Source organism: Phyllostomus discolor, chromosome 3 (genome assembly GCF_004126475.2).
Source record: "Phyllostomus discolor isolate MPI-MPIP mPhyDis1 chromosome 3, mPhyDis1.pri.v3, whole genome shotgun sequence".
In the NCBI taxonomy this organism is placed as follows: Eukaryota; Metazoa; Chordata; class Mammalia; order Chiroptera; family Phyllostomidae; genus Phyllostomus; species Phyllostomus discolor.
Window position 1 is genome coordinate 192,641,095 of NC_040905.2, and position 15,216 is coordinate 192,656,310.

The following is a 15,216-nucleotide window of genomic DNA, read 5'->3' on the forward strand; positions in this document are numbered from 1 at the left end:
GAAATATGCTTTTTTCTTCCATCTGTCATGTGTACCTTGCTAACCCAGAGACTTGACATGAAAGAGAAATGCACAGAGCCTTTCACTGGTTAATGAATTCCACGGCCATGAGTCACGCTGGCCCCAGGCTCCTCTCCTTTGCTTCATTCTATTCTTGCTCTCCAAGTCAGAGGTCTGGACCTCTACTCCTGTTCTGACTTTGGAACTGGGAAAGAAGGTAGGAGATGTCACAGGTCATATAAAGTGAGAGTTCCCTTCTATATTGCAGGACAAATGCCCCAAATATACTACTAACACACAGAAGTGTGGAAGTCAGGTTTAGAGAACTAATCCCTGCCTTGCATTGATGTTCAAAGCTCTTTAAAAATTAGACCGAGGACTCTCAGTATTCATTAGACAAAGTTGTTCTCCACAACAACTTCATGAAGCCAGATTTGCTCTCTGCAGCCCACTGAGGTCAAGTGACTTCCCCAAAGTCACAGCTGGTTGAAAGCCAGGAGAAAAATCCCAAAGCTTGTCTTCTGACCAGCCCTTTCCAGTACTCCAAGGATGACTCACCCATGAATAACAAATGCTTTGTAACCTTTTAGGAAGTTGGGGATATTCAGGAGACATCCTCTAACCTTGTGAGGATGTGTCACCGTTGAGGGAAATCACCATTCTCTTCATAGAACAGTCCTCCTCGGAGCAAGTGGCCAAGCTGGCTTGCGGTGTGGGATGGGTTTTGGTGATGATTAAGGACGAGGTAAAGATTTGGGAAGATAACATGATTAATGATTTGGGAAGATAACATGATGATTAAAGACATGGGAAGATAAAGAGTAAACAGTCCTGTCATTACAGTTTCCCATTGCCTTTACTTCACTCAGATGATAAACATCCCAACCCCTCCCCAAACTGATGAGTTCAGAGCAAAAGGGCTCTGAGGGAGAAGGGAAGGGGGAGATGCTAATGCTACTCCAGAGAAGGCAAGCACTTTATTTTCTAGGGCCAGATTAGTGACTGTGTTTGTTGTCTAATTGAATCTTCACCGTGTTACTGTGCAATGGATATAATTTTATTGTTTTTCCTATTTAGCATATGAAAAAACAGGCTCAGGCAGGTTAAGTCATTTGCATGTGGTCACATCAGTGTCAGGTGTCAATGAGGTGATGTGAACGCAGGCCAGCTTTGCGCTGTTCGTTGTGCAACACTGCCTGCAGACTTCTCTGCGGTTGTTGGGACACACGGCACCGGCGTTTCTGGAGGACTGGAGAAGTCCATGAAAATAATGGCTAAGAATTACAGCAACAGACTATATGCCCAGATAATTTATATGTATCACTTCATTTAATCCTTACTATGATCCTGTGAAGTAGTACTACTTTTTTTTAACCACTTTTTACAGGTGAGAGAATGGAGGCATAGAGAGGCCATACACTTTACCAAGCTCAGACAATTCATTAATAACTGTATTCAAACTCAGGCGAGTGGGCTTCGAGCCCGTGTTCTTAACTACCCTGCTGGTCCTGCTAGGCAGGCTAACTCTCAAGTTCAGAAAAAGCCCTTGTTGGTAAAGGTGTTTTTCAGACAGATCATCTCTGGGCTTGGTGCACTGTGAAAACGACCAGCTTGACAGTGTAGGTAGATACAGCATGCTTTGAGGAAGGTCTTTGTATTTCTATTATTATACAGACAAGATACCACGATATTATTTTAAGAATCCATAAAATTTGGTGTGACAGACTTGTGTTTTTGAATGGGAGGGGTCCCTAAGTGGTTAGTCTGTATCTTAAGAAAAAGTAAAGGTATTGCCGGGCTGTGAGCCAGGGAACAGGTGTGATCAGTTTAGCATTTTGCGTCTCTCCAGATGTTCACCTGCAGTAGGTGACTACCTCAAGGTGAGTCCCAACGAAAAACTCTGTCGAATGGATACTTTGTTCAAAAGGATCCTTAAAGGTTACCTTTGTCTACACTGCCCAGGACAGTATTCCTGACACACGTGGGTCTGTTGAGCATTGGAAATATGCCTGGTCAGAAAGGAGATGTTGCTCTAAGTCTAAAATAGACACTGAATTTTGAGACTTAAGTAGGGGAAAAAATAAGATTATAAAATATCTCATTACTCCGTTTGTATTGATTATGTGTTGAAATGATATTTTGGATATATTGATACCAGGCTAAAATGGACTATTATTGAAATTAATTACACCTGATTCTGGCTGCTAGAAAATTTAAAGTTGCATATATAGCTTACATTATATTTCTTCCTGACATTGCTGTTCCAGGTAATTTCCTTGCTATCTAGTTCATTACTAGTTCAATAGAAAGTATGTAAGAATGCCATTATCATAGGTTTGATGCACTTTCTCCAAAGAGCCATCTGGTTAAAGTATTCCAACCGAAGGACTGTTGCTTCTTAAAGTTCTTGGGTGATACTCTACACTTTCATTGGCACTGATCTTCTAACAATGGAGTTGAAACCCCCTATCAAAACTATAATTTTTAAAAAATATATATCACTGAAGATCTAACTGTTCTTGACATATGTTTAAAAAAACCACAAACAAACTTGAGCTCCGACCACATCTCATTAGTGACTGTTGATGAGTCGGAAACTGGCGACCTGGTTATTAGGTGGAGCTCACAGACAGAATTAGCCAGTGTCGCTTCTCCCTTCTCAAGACTGTTTAGTTTTGACCTCCTCCTCTTCACTCCAGTGCATCTTCCTGGCCCCATCCTGCTTTGCCTCATCCCTGGACCATCTCAGCAGCTGCTTTAGCAGCTTGTGTCTCACCACTAACCCCACCCCTCCCCAGCCCCCATAAGTTCTTCCCAGTGGTGCCAAAATAATCTTGAAAGGACACAGCTTTCATTATATCACATTCCTCTGATTAAGGATGATAAGAGTTCCCAATGGAGGCAGGAAAGGATCTGACATTTGAGACTCCATAGATGTTATCTTACTTAATCCCGGGTGAGGTGGATATTTTTAGTCCCATTATTATACAGGTGAGAAAGCAGTTTTGCATCTTGCCTGAGGTCAGGTGGGAGGTGATAAAGCTGCATTCTAACTGCTAGGGTGAGGTCCCATTATCTTTCTTTGTTAAAACCTCCCCTAGTTCTACTGACCCAGGCTGGCTGCCCAGCTTTCAAGAACATTCATTATCAAACCCAGGGACCCACCACGTCCTTTCCTTTCCCAGCTGTCCTAATTATCTTTGTACTTGGAAACTGTACCATAACAATCCACACTTCATTATACAGTATTTAGAATTCTTCATCGTTGGATTTTTTCATTAGTCTTGTCCCAACTATATTTTAACTTTCAGGAGAAAGAGCATGCCTTCTGCCTGCCTTTTTGCTTTTCTTCCATGTCCAGAACCATACCAGCCACCTAGTAGGCACTCACATGTTCAGTCAAGGGATGGTGTTAGATCACAGTAGCTGATCAATAAATATGCATTTTGGGCCCATCTGAAAATGATTTTTCTTTTAAATGAAGGCAGAGAGCACCAGGTCCATGTTTCCCTCTTCACCAGTCTAAGATGTGTGATGAAGTGGACCTTGGCAAAGGCAGGACACTTCTAAGCCAGACTTGACCTCATTGAGTCTCAGATTTCCTACCTTATCTCAGTTGTAGGGTGAGGTGGTCATGCCTGGCTCCCATCTACCTCCAGGGGGTCATGGATTATATTGTTTCTGATATTTCCTGGAGAGACATTTAAGACATTTTTACGTGTTGGGGGGTATAAGGTAAAGTGGATAGTCCCTTCAGGTCAGAGCTTTGTCCTGTAGGGCTTCACGGAATAAAACTGATCCTTGGATGGGATGGTCAGTCAGGGGGATCCACCAGGTGATTAAAGCTTGTGTTCAAATACGTGCTTCTGGTAAACCTTGCTTTCTCTAAATAGTATGGGACACACCTGCCCCTGTCCGAAGTTGACAGAGCTAGCAAAGCATTGACAGTTGGTCCATTTGCTAACAGGCCGTTCGTGTTCTGTGGTCAGTCTTGGCTGTGCCTCTTCTGTTCACGTGGCCGCGGTATTGTGTGGACACATATTAAGTATTTAAACACCAAAGTGTTCACACACCCACACATTTTCCTAAAATGCAGGCTGACTTGTTGGACCTGGGGACTTTTTTTTAAAAGGGAGACTATTTAGCTGGTTTACTTACTTCTCTAAAAACACTTCAACTTTAAAAATAATTTCCAGCTTGTAAAACCAACATACTAATAAAAAAATACAAACATTATAGCAGTTGGAATTCAGAGAAAGTGAAAGTCCTTTTGAACTCCACTCCCAGGGAAAATGTCACTCTCAAGAGTTTGGGGATATATCTTCTGATTGTTTTCCTGTACCTGTATACTAACATAATATTATTACCATCATTATTTCAATAGCAACAGACTATGCATTGTTTTACAACTTAGCTTTTCACCATCTGTAAATGTTAAGGAATACTTCTCTTAAGAATTCCTTAAGGACAAGCACAGGCTTTGCAATGCAGGTGTAGGGGCCGGGTGTCTGGGGTTCTTACCTTTGGTGAGCAGAGCTTTGCCGGTGCTGCGCTGACCCTTGGCCATCGGTGACCTCCTTCTGCTTTTAGCATGTGGGTCTTTAAAGACTTGCTTTTTTTGAGTAGTTCCATTTGGAGACCAGTTCTTTTCAGTCCTGACATTTCTCATCTCCTAAATAGACCAGCCTTCTGGAATGCGGTTACTGCTTTATGAGTGAAAGCAGTATTTTGTAAGGACAGTCTTCTTTGTCTGAAATTTCATCGCCAGAGGCAGGAACAGTGTAAGGAGCATAATAATGTGCACAAGGATATGAGAAAGGGAGGATGAAGGGAGAAACATATCATTAAATTCAAAAATCCCAAATCAGCCGGGAAGTCTTCAGACAGGGACAGTGCTGAAATTAGGGAAGGAGATGACTTGTGCTTGAGAATACAAGTGGGAAAGAGGCCAGCAGAAGGGTCCTGCTGATCTACCTTAGAATAGCCTCCAGTCACAAGCCAGGCCCTTAACTCTTGGCAATATGGACCGAAGCTAAAGCCTGTCTCTAATTTTGATCTTCAGCTCCTCCACCAAAATCCCCCATTCTCCCCCTGACCCCACCCCATTTCTCACACAAACACATACAGCCCATCAGTTTGGCCTGATTGCTATTTCTTGGGTGCAATGGCACACTTTTTTTTTTTTTTTAAGGGATGCATGTTACAGTCAACGTTTGTGTTTAGTGTGCATGGGTTTTCTTCCCTTGAAAAATCACTGTTAAGGTATGCTTATATAATAAGTATGTTTCCAAGTGGTGGAAGAAAAGTGTGCTGGTTCCAGACACTGGCCAGTGCTGGGCTTGAGCATCCCACAGTCCCTGTTTTCAATGACCTTACAGGTCAGTGTGGGGAGACAGGCAATTAGGCAGCTTATGCTGTGCAAAAAATGCTTGGGAGGTTCAGGACCACCCGGGGAAGGGCCTCAACCCAGCCCTGGGGTGCCAGGCAGAGCTTTCTAGGGGATGTGGTTCTCCACCAGGGATGATTATCCCCGGTCCACCCAGCACCCCCCAGTGTCTTTAGTGAGACCAGTGAAAACATTTTGGCTGTTCCCCCTAGGGTGATTGGGAGTGGAAGAGAGAGATGCTACTGGACTCTAGCCTGGTACAGGCCATGATGCTGCTGTCTTCCAGGACAGCTTCCACCTCAACAATGATCTGGACCTAAACCAAAGGTCGGTGTTGCTGATGTTGAGGAACCCCAGTCTGAATTGAGACTGAAAGATGGATGCAGATTGGTGGTGTTGGGGGTGTGGGGTCAGGTCTTCAGGGAGAGTGTGGGCTATGGTGGGGAATGGTGTGGAAGTTAGATAGTAAAAGTATCCTTTCATTGGTCCTAAGGAGGCTGTCTTTGACTGTGGTGAACTTGTAGCAGAATAGTAGTTACAAGAGCCAGATGTAGAAGATTGAAGGAAGTTAAGGAACGTGAAAGCAGTTTGCCTGTGGAAAGGAGGATCAATTGTAAAAATGGCAATTATAATTAAGTCTTCCTATATGCCAGAAACTGCCAAGTGCTTTATGTTCACTATCCAGATTATTCCACACAAACTACCCCATGAAATAAGGATCCTTTTGTATGGATGAGGAAATAGAGATTTGGGGAATTGTAGTTTGTCAAGGATTCCTATAGCTCACAAACCATGGAGTTGGGATTCAACCCTAGATGGGTTTGAATGTGTACTTCTGTTTTTCCAGTTTCCCAGGGAAGCAGATAGGCCAGAGGGACCTGGGACCTGGGGTGAATGGGTGTGCTTATCTGTGTGTGGGGGTGGGGGAGAATTCCTCCTGTATGAGTGAGAGTTTAAGATGGGAAGAACGTAGCTGGTAGTCAGAGAGAAAACGAAACATGCAGATCAGGTGTGGTCGGAAATGAGCATGGAGAGGATTGGATCAGGAGGAGCCCACGGTGAGGAATCAGCCTTAGGTAATGGGGACTGGGAGCATGCCTTCCATTGTGAAAAAGGGAGGGGGGATGGGTATCCATGGCGATGAGGAAGGGAAAGGCAGACAGAAGATGGAAACCTCTTCCTCTTTTCAATGAGACAGAGCAGAGTGGAAGACCGGCAGACACCAGACAACTGGGGAGAGCTGAAACTGAATTTGCAGGGACACCAGTTTGAAAGGACGCAAAGAGAAGTTGGGAAGGAACGTGGATTCAGGCAGATAGAAGGTTGGGAATTTTCTAGATGATTTCTAGACAGTCATCTATTACGTTTAGGTTTACAAGTATTATCATAAGTTATACATAGTCATTTTACAATTATAACTTAATTTCCTATACATTTGTGAATTTTTCTACCTCTTAACCCTTAATTTTTTTAGATTTGTGTTTTGTCCTTACCATACCCCCTTTTCCTTATTAGGCTAAATTAATTGTATACAGAATTTTTTAAATGAGTGGTTGTTAGTTTTATTGCTTTTTGATTTTTTGACTCCTGATTTTTATCTTAATTAAATCCTTCCATTTCCTTTTTCTTTTCCTTTTTCTTCTTACTTGAGTAAGATGTTTAATTTCTTTAGTATTATTTCTTGATTTGTAAGAAGTATTATTTCTTCACTTATAGTTTTTATAAAGCTATGAAATTTCCTGTAAGTACAGCTTTTAGCAAACTTCACATTTTATATACATAGTATTTTAAAAGTCACATTCAACTGTTGAGGTTTTATTTTCGGTTATTGCAGAAATTGTTTAGGAAAATGTTAAATCTCTTTTCCAGGTGTTTCGATGTTCTGTTTCCTTTCCCCCACAAGTTTTGTTGACTCGTAAGTAGAAATGATGAACTGTTTTTTTCTATTACTAATTTATTATCTCTTAATTCTGGCATTATAGACTCTTGTAAACCTCCGTGGGCATTTGAAAAACTTTGTAAATGTCCCACAGTTGCTTGAAATGAAAATGTGTTTTCTATTTCTGTGATATGGAATTTGAAATGTGTCTTTTAAGTCAATTCTGTTAATTCTGTCCTTACTTGCATATCTTCATTTAATCTGTTAAGTATTTCTGTCTGTTTCTTCTTGTGTCTCTTGCCATTTTTTTACTTTATTTGATGTTGGGGGGCCATAATATGATAAATCTCTATTGTGGATTGTACATCTTTGCATTATTAAATATTCATCTTTAAACTTTTAAAATTGTAATTTATTTTGCTTTACATTTCTGGATATTTTCTGATTGTTATCCTTAATTTTTTTGTGAAAGTTCAGAATTAACTTACAAACATTTTTGTCTTGAATTTAACCATAAATAATATTTATCATAATCTCTATTTACCTTTTCTTGATACATCTTTGATCATATTATTACTTTTGAACTTTTTGTGTTGTTTTGTATACGTGGGTTTCTTGTAGACAAATGCAATTAGAGTTTGTTTTTGAACCTCTTCTAGGGATATTTTCCTCAGGAGTTTTCGTCTAATTCTAATTCACATTTATTGATATAATATATATATATATATATATATATATATATATATATACTTGATTCTAATTAATTTTTTGCACTTGCTCATATATTTCTGTGCAATTTCCTTTGTCCTCTGTCTTTTACTACATGGTCTGTGTTTTCTTTGATTAAACAAATTAAAAGCTATATAGCCTTGTTTTTATTTTTATTACTAATTAAATTTTAAACTTTATGTGCTCATACCTCTTTTTGGGGATTTTTATTTTTTACTTCAGAAAGAAATAACATCAAGTATTAAAGTTGAGGATAGTCTCCCACTTAGATGTATATATTTCCTCTAATGCTTCCCTAGCCCCACCTCTTTATTTCTGTTACTATTCTTGAGGGGTTTTTTCCAATTCTACATAATTTTAGTGTTGTTGTTATTATTATATGAGATACTTTGTTGTTGTTATATTTATTACACTTAAGGGATTATAATTTTGGTTTGCAATTATTATAAATTGTTCAATCTTCGTTCTCAAGGTAAGTGGATTCAGTTCTCACATGGTCTCCTTGCCGCTAAATTTCCTGTTCTCGAGATCTGGATTGATTTTGAGTCTTCTCTTGGTTCGATGATGATAATACATCACTGAATAGATTGTGAAGAAGAGTTAATAATTTGCTGTATTCCCTGACTGTATGCTGAATGGAAAATGCCTTATTATTCCTCTTATACATGATTGTTGGGAACTTAGCTGGGAAGTGAATGCTCAGATGTCTTGCTCAGTCTTTCTCGGGCCTTCACTGCTTTCTGTCAATGAATGTTACTGAGTACAAGTCAGAGGCTGCCTGACCTTTTCCTCCATAATTGATTAATTTTTAAATATCTTGATCTTACAGAATTCAAAGTTCATTTTTAACACTTTATTACTTTAGCAAGATGTCTCCATTTTGATGATTCTCTGTACCTTTTTTCCTGGAACATCAGCTATTCCTCTATCACAGATTTGACTTTTGTTTTGTTTTGTTTTTTCCTCTTTGTTTTGCTGCCTGCTTCTGGAATACCTTTTATCTGTATGTTGGATCTGTTTTCAAACCTTCTTGTCTGTCATCTTCTCTACTTGCTTTCATCTACTTGTCCCTTTCCTCTGCATTTTGTCAGGTTTTTGAAGACTTTTTCTACATCATCAACTTTGTTTTTGGTTTGTGGATTTTACCTGTTATTACTTTAATATATTTATTGGTTCTGCAATATTATTTTGGTCCTCAGTTTCTTTCTTCAAATGCCAGCTGCCCTTTCATCTCATTCTGATGTCTCGTCTTATCTTTGATCTCTTGCCTTCTAGTACCTCTGTTAATTGTTGTGGATAATTTTTTTCTGTGCCCTCTTCTATCAAAATAAATAATTCATGGGGCTTTTCTGTGCTCAGTTTCTTTCTGTCACCCTTTTCCCTCCCATTAGTTTTTTTTTTCCTAACTTACTTATCTTTATCAGAAATCTCTCTTGATTCCTAAACAATGAGGGTAATATCTCTTTAAATGTCCTCCTTTAAGTCCTGCTTAATTCTGCTTTCCTGAGTTTGCATCTTAATGGTCTCTTTCTTCTTATAGCCCCTTCAGTAGTCTACAAAATCATGGCTAGTTTCCTGGGTAGGATACAGTTGAAGATTTTATCTCTGAACTCTGATTCTTAGTTTTAAGTCTTGGTTTCGATATGAAGGGCCCATTGGTCTGTTGGTTTGGTGTAGCCAAATGTTTTTTTTCTGTTTTTGTTTTCCTCCAGCCAAACCTTTGTTTGCATTTCGAGACGATTTGCCACCATTTTTTACCCAGAAGTCTCTTACTAAATTTAAAGCTTTTTTTACGGGATTTCCAAGCACGTCTCTGTTTTCAGATGTTAATTTTCACTGTGGATTTAACTCTGCTCTGTACCTTCACTGTGATAGGCACAATAACCACTCCAACTTTGGAGGTGTTTTCTAATAGGAATTTGTTTATCATGAGACCCTCCTGTCACAGGAGAGTCTAGGGTCCTGAAGATGTACCCAAACTCTTATTGTTTTCTGGATAAAATACTCCAGTTCTTTCCTCATGGGTTGCCATGTCCCACTTTAGAAATATCAAGGACACCGTGTCATGAACTGCTCTGAGGTTTTAAAGGGAGATGAACATCAGTTGCAGCATCACATTAAGGAGTCTCTACTCATAGCTCTCTTTCGGAAGTGTGCTCCTCCTAGCTTCTGGGGCTGGATTCCGCAACTTCGTATTTTCCCACTAAGGGCTAAAGAGTGACATATTTGTAAACATTAGTCCTTCATTTAGGCTCTTGAAAGACCTCATAGCTAGCATCACATTCCATCAACAGCACACTCGCAAGTATGGTACCCAGTGTGATGGAGCTTTAGGGGACTTATACCATTCTCGCTGGTGGTCTTAGGGACCATTTCTTACAGGAAGAAAGTCTTGAGCTTGATCTTAAAACTTGAGTGGGCACCAGAATCATCCTGAGGTTTGTTAAAATACAGATTACTGGGCCCTACCCCCCAGAGTTTGTGATTCATTAATTCTAGAGTAGAAGGTGAGAATTTACATTTGTAATGAGTTCTTGGGTAATCCTGATGCTGCTTGATCTAGGGACCCCTCTTTGAGAACTATTGTCTTAAAGGATGGGAATTCCTTGGACCTTCAAAATGTAGGTAAAAAGCCCTGGCTGGCATAGCTCAGTGGATTGAGCACGGGCTGCGAACCAAAGTGTCACAGGTTCAATTCCCAGTCAGGGTACATGCCTGGGTTGCAGGCCATGACCCCCAGCAACCACACATTGATGTTTCTCTCTCTCTCTCTCTATCTTCCTCCCTTCCTTCTCTAAAAATTTAAAAAAAAAAATGTAGGTAAAAGTTTTCTTTCTACAGGGAGGAAAAACATGACCAAACATGCAGGTCTCAGCACCTTCTTTGATTTCTAAACCATCCTCTTCATTACCATAAGGGACTCTTTTAGAAGAGACCGTTATGGAGAGAATTTCTGATACATTTTGCTTTTCTATAATCAACAAATAGACAGCAATATCTACTAGGAATATAGATCAATAAAGGATAAATAAACATATAAATAGATACATGTATTTGTAAATGTGGTGAAATACCACGACTTGTGGTTGGTTTCAGAACACAGTGTGTAATTCGAAGTGAAATGCAGTATCAACAATATTCTGGAATTACTGGTCTGAGCCACTCACTAGCTGTGCCATGAGAAGGCTGGCTTTTTTGCCAGGCGTTTGAGGGACTGACTGCTCTTCTCCTTTCTGTTTTAAATGAACTGACCCTGATATTTCCAGATAAACCCCTAAGGCCCATTCAGCCAGCCCCTTCAGTGACTTTGTTGGCAGTGCACACTTTCCATAAGAAACAAGGCGATGTTCCTCATGGGGTAGATTTGGCAGGCATAAAGCTACTATATAACCTTGCTCTGATTCTGTGAGGTTGGATTCTGAAGAAAGATAATTCAGTGTTATAGCTCTTGTTCGTCGGTGTATACCTTTGTCAGCAACTTTCAGTCTTCCAAATGTCTTTCCAAAGTATGAGCACACCGCTTGCATGCCTAAGAAGATCTTTGAACAGCCAAATGGCAGACGATAGATTCTGCACTTTTTCAGTTACTCTCCTGAGTGCAGAATTCAGAGCAGAGGAGATACTGGGGGTTATTCTGGAATCTGCCTCCTCAGGGAAAAAAAGACTAGTGTTAATGAGAATTTATGGGCATGGGTTTTAAGTGGGAATAGTTATTAATGAATTGAACAACATTTATAGAGTACCTTTACTGCTGATCTTGATTCTCAAATTATGGAATTCAAAGGATTTTTTTTTTTTTTTTTTTTTTTGCTTCAGAGTGTTTATGTTCCAGAAGCCTTCCTTGGGCAGGTTATTTTTCCTGAGACCTGTTTCATTATCTGAAAAATGAACAGGCTGAATCAGGTTGGACTACATGGTCTTTAATATCTTCTCACTAATGGACATTGTGAGCCTAGAGATAATTAACTTTTAGAATGAATTCTTCTATGTGATTTAAGGAAAGCACAAGTCATATATTGTTTCAGTACTTTTCAAGGAAGCAAAGGAGAGAAACTCTGCTAACTGCGTAATGTTGTTATATTTCCCTCCACTAGAAATGTTTCAGGAATGTCGAGATGTAAGGGGGAATTGCTCCTCAGGCTTTCCAGATCCTTGCAAACAAGAATTAAAAGGGTTCTGTAGAGGGAAGACAATCAAATGGTCTCAAGGGTGGCCGTAGGTGACAAGTCCAAGTATCGTATCAGTTCAAGGTAGCTTAGCAGAGTTATAAAGATGTGAGTGGGATGATGCAGCCAGAGCACCTTCCCCATGGATGGTGATGAGGAAAAGGAAGATGCCACTTACTCAAATATTAAGGACAGATGAGCAGTCAGGTCATCACTGTGATGTGGCTTCATGAACTTCATTAGGTGCAATGGGGGGAGTGTCACGTAGCACTAGGTTTCACTTTGTTTTTCCAGTCATGGAGGTTCTCCGGAACTATTCAGTTTCCTTAGCGTTTAGTTTGAATTGGGCCATTGGTTAATTTTCTCCAGGAAAGCAGGCAGGCATGCTCTCATTCATACCACCGATCTCCTCAGGGCCAGACCCATGCTGGCCCCTGGGGACACAAGAACCAAAAGCAATTTTGAGTAGCCTGGGGCCCCATCAATTTGAGAGAAGATAATTTTCCATGTTGAACAGGAGAAAATGTGCATGATATTTTTCACAGAAATTGTAGTTGAAAGCCACATGCCAAGTGTAGAACTTGACCATTTTTAATGACCTTGACCCCTCCCCCACAAAGCCCACAGGATCATTAACAGTGTAAAGGCCTTATCTTTAGAAAACTTTTCTTGAAAAGTTTTCAGTGAAATACCCAAATCAGAAAAGTAAAACTAAAAGCTCATGATATTTTATGACATGAAAAGCTACTAAGATACAGTAATTTAGAAACATGGAATGCTAAGATCATTACATTAAGGAAAGAACTTGCTGATTATCTAATTCAGAGATTCCCCAGCCAGGATCCCATGGAAGGCTTAGAAGGGCAGGTGGGTTACATGCAGAGACTGAACACATTTATATCTAGAGACTGCTCGTGACAAGGTTTCCAACCTCTGCACTATTGACATTTTGGACCAAGTCACTCTTCATTGTTGGGGCTGTCCTGTGTGTTACGGAATATTTAGCAGAATCCCTGGCCTCCACCCACTAGATGCCAGTAGCACCCCACTGTAGTTGTCGGAACCAAAAATGTCTCCAGATACTTCCAGGTATCCCTGCTGTGGGCTGGGGGTGGGGACAGAGAAGGTACAAAATTGCCACTGGGTGGGTCGAAGATTCTAACTCTCATGATAAATCTTATTTTGTTTGGCTAGACTCCTATAATTCAGAAACTCTAATTCATTCATTCAACACATTTGCTGAGTAGCCACTGGTGTGAAGTGTCCCTAGTGCTAAAGATACCAGTGCAAATAACCAGGCATGGACCTGCTCTCTGAGTGCTTATGTTCTAGGGGAGGAAGACAGACCACAGAGAGGTATCATGTCACCAGTGAAGGAAGTAAAGCAACACCCTAAGGTGATAAAAAGTGACTGTGATCAGTTGTGGGTTGGGGATTGGATTCCACGGGGGTGGGGAGGGTGGGCTAATATTATAATAGATAGAGTCGTCAAGGAAAACCCCTTGGAGAGAACCTTTGAGCCCAGACTAGAATGATGAGGAGTTAGCTTTGTAAAACTGGGCATTTGTCTCTGAACAATAATAAAAAGGAAGGGAGTGAATTAAGTCCGGAAAAAAAAAAAGCTTTCAGAATTTGAGAGGGAAATCAGGTAAAACATGTCCTTTGTACAAAAAGGTTGAACATCATAACCTAACCTCCTCATTTAGCAAAAGGATTCACGTAAAGGCTTCAAAAGACTCTCAAGGTGAAGATGGCAGGCAGGGTCACCACACCTGCTGGGGACAAATTCTTTAACGTGCTAGGGAGGCGTCACTGTGCCCTTGTCAGGCCGATAGTGAATAAGCTGGAAAACCTCAGTTTGTTGGGCAAAAGTGGGGTTTATCATTAAGGATTCATGGAATGTGGGCTTGACCAAGTACCTGAGCACCCTAGTGTGTTTGTACACGGTGAGCAATTCTACTGTTGTGTTGACAGACAAATGGCTTAACTTCCTGCTTAGAAGTTTGGGTGGTGCAGTGATTTTTTTCAGGAGTAAATGTTGCTGAAAGTAGATTGGGGATTGTGAAGGGGAAAGAAATTCCTTAGCTATCTTTTAAAAAAAAATCCTAATTCTTGGGTATCTGCCCACCTCATATATAAATACATACTGTGCCTTACGTATTGTAAGGTTCTATTAATTTGGAATGGGGGTGGGAAAGCTAATGGATCTGAATGGCCTGTTGGTTAGTTTAATTATGAGGAAGGGTGACCTAACGGCTTCTGCTACAGGTGGAGGTCAAGAGTGCATGGGGTGGGGGATGAGTTATGATTTCCTTATAGAAAGAATTGAAAGCAGTCATGATCTTACACAATCTCGGTCATTCCCATCTGCTTAGGGCTTTATCTTGACAGGGTGGTTAGACCAGGAGCTGTGGTTTGGAGAAGGACAGACAGACAGACCAACCGAGGTGCCAGGCTTCTGTAATCAGTTTTGACAGATATAAAAAATCAGACTGGAATGGGCATTGTGTTGCTTGGACCAAGGCCTTGTGTGCCACTGATACGGGCAAATGTGGGACAGTTCTCATGTAAGAGAAGTGACTTGGCTGAATTTTCTGAGCAAAGCAAGAGCGTACAGGGCGATGAGCAATTCTCAGAGGAATTAGATTGGGATATTTATGGGCTTCTCCCCAAATAAAAGAAGTTGTAGCAAAACTTTCTTATACTGTCTACATGCCAGCCACACATCATTTTGGGTTTTTGCCTCTGAATGATAATTGAGAGCGAGGTATATTGTTTAAAATGGTTTCTGGCCCTGGCTGGTGTGGCTCAGTGGCTTGGGCGTCATTCCACAAACCAAGAAGTTGTCCATTCGATTCCCAGTCAGGGTACGTGCCTGGGTTATGGGCCAGGTCCCTGGTTGGGGGTGTGCAAGAGGCAACCAATCAATGTTTCTCACATTGACGTGTCTTTCCCTCTTTCTCCCTCCCCTTCCCTCTAAAAAATAAATAAAATCTTCTTTAAAAAATGGTTTCTGGATTCATTCACTGAAAGTGTAGAACTTAAACCTCGTGTGA

The 15,216-nt window shown here is 40.6% G+C and overlaps 1 protein-coding gene across 12 annotated transcripts in view; it reads left to right on the forward strand.

Annotated features, from left to right (window-relative positions):
* ZNF462 (zinc finger protein 462) overlaps positions 1–15,216 on the forward strand; it is a 139,384-nt gene that overhangs the window by 31,591 nt on the left and 92,577 nt on the right. Inside the window, exon 1 of one of the 12 annotated variants that reach the window (XM_036022007.1) lies at positions 6,234–6,276. The exons of the other annotated variants lie outside the window; for them this stretch is intronic. The gene's annotated coding sequence lies outside the window, so the exon portion shown is untranslated. Of the gene's footprint in view, positions 1–6,233; positions 6,277–15,216 lie in introns of those variants that run through there. 12 annotated transcript variants of the gene reach the window in all.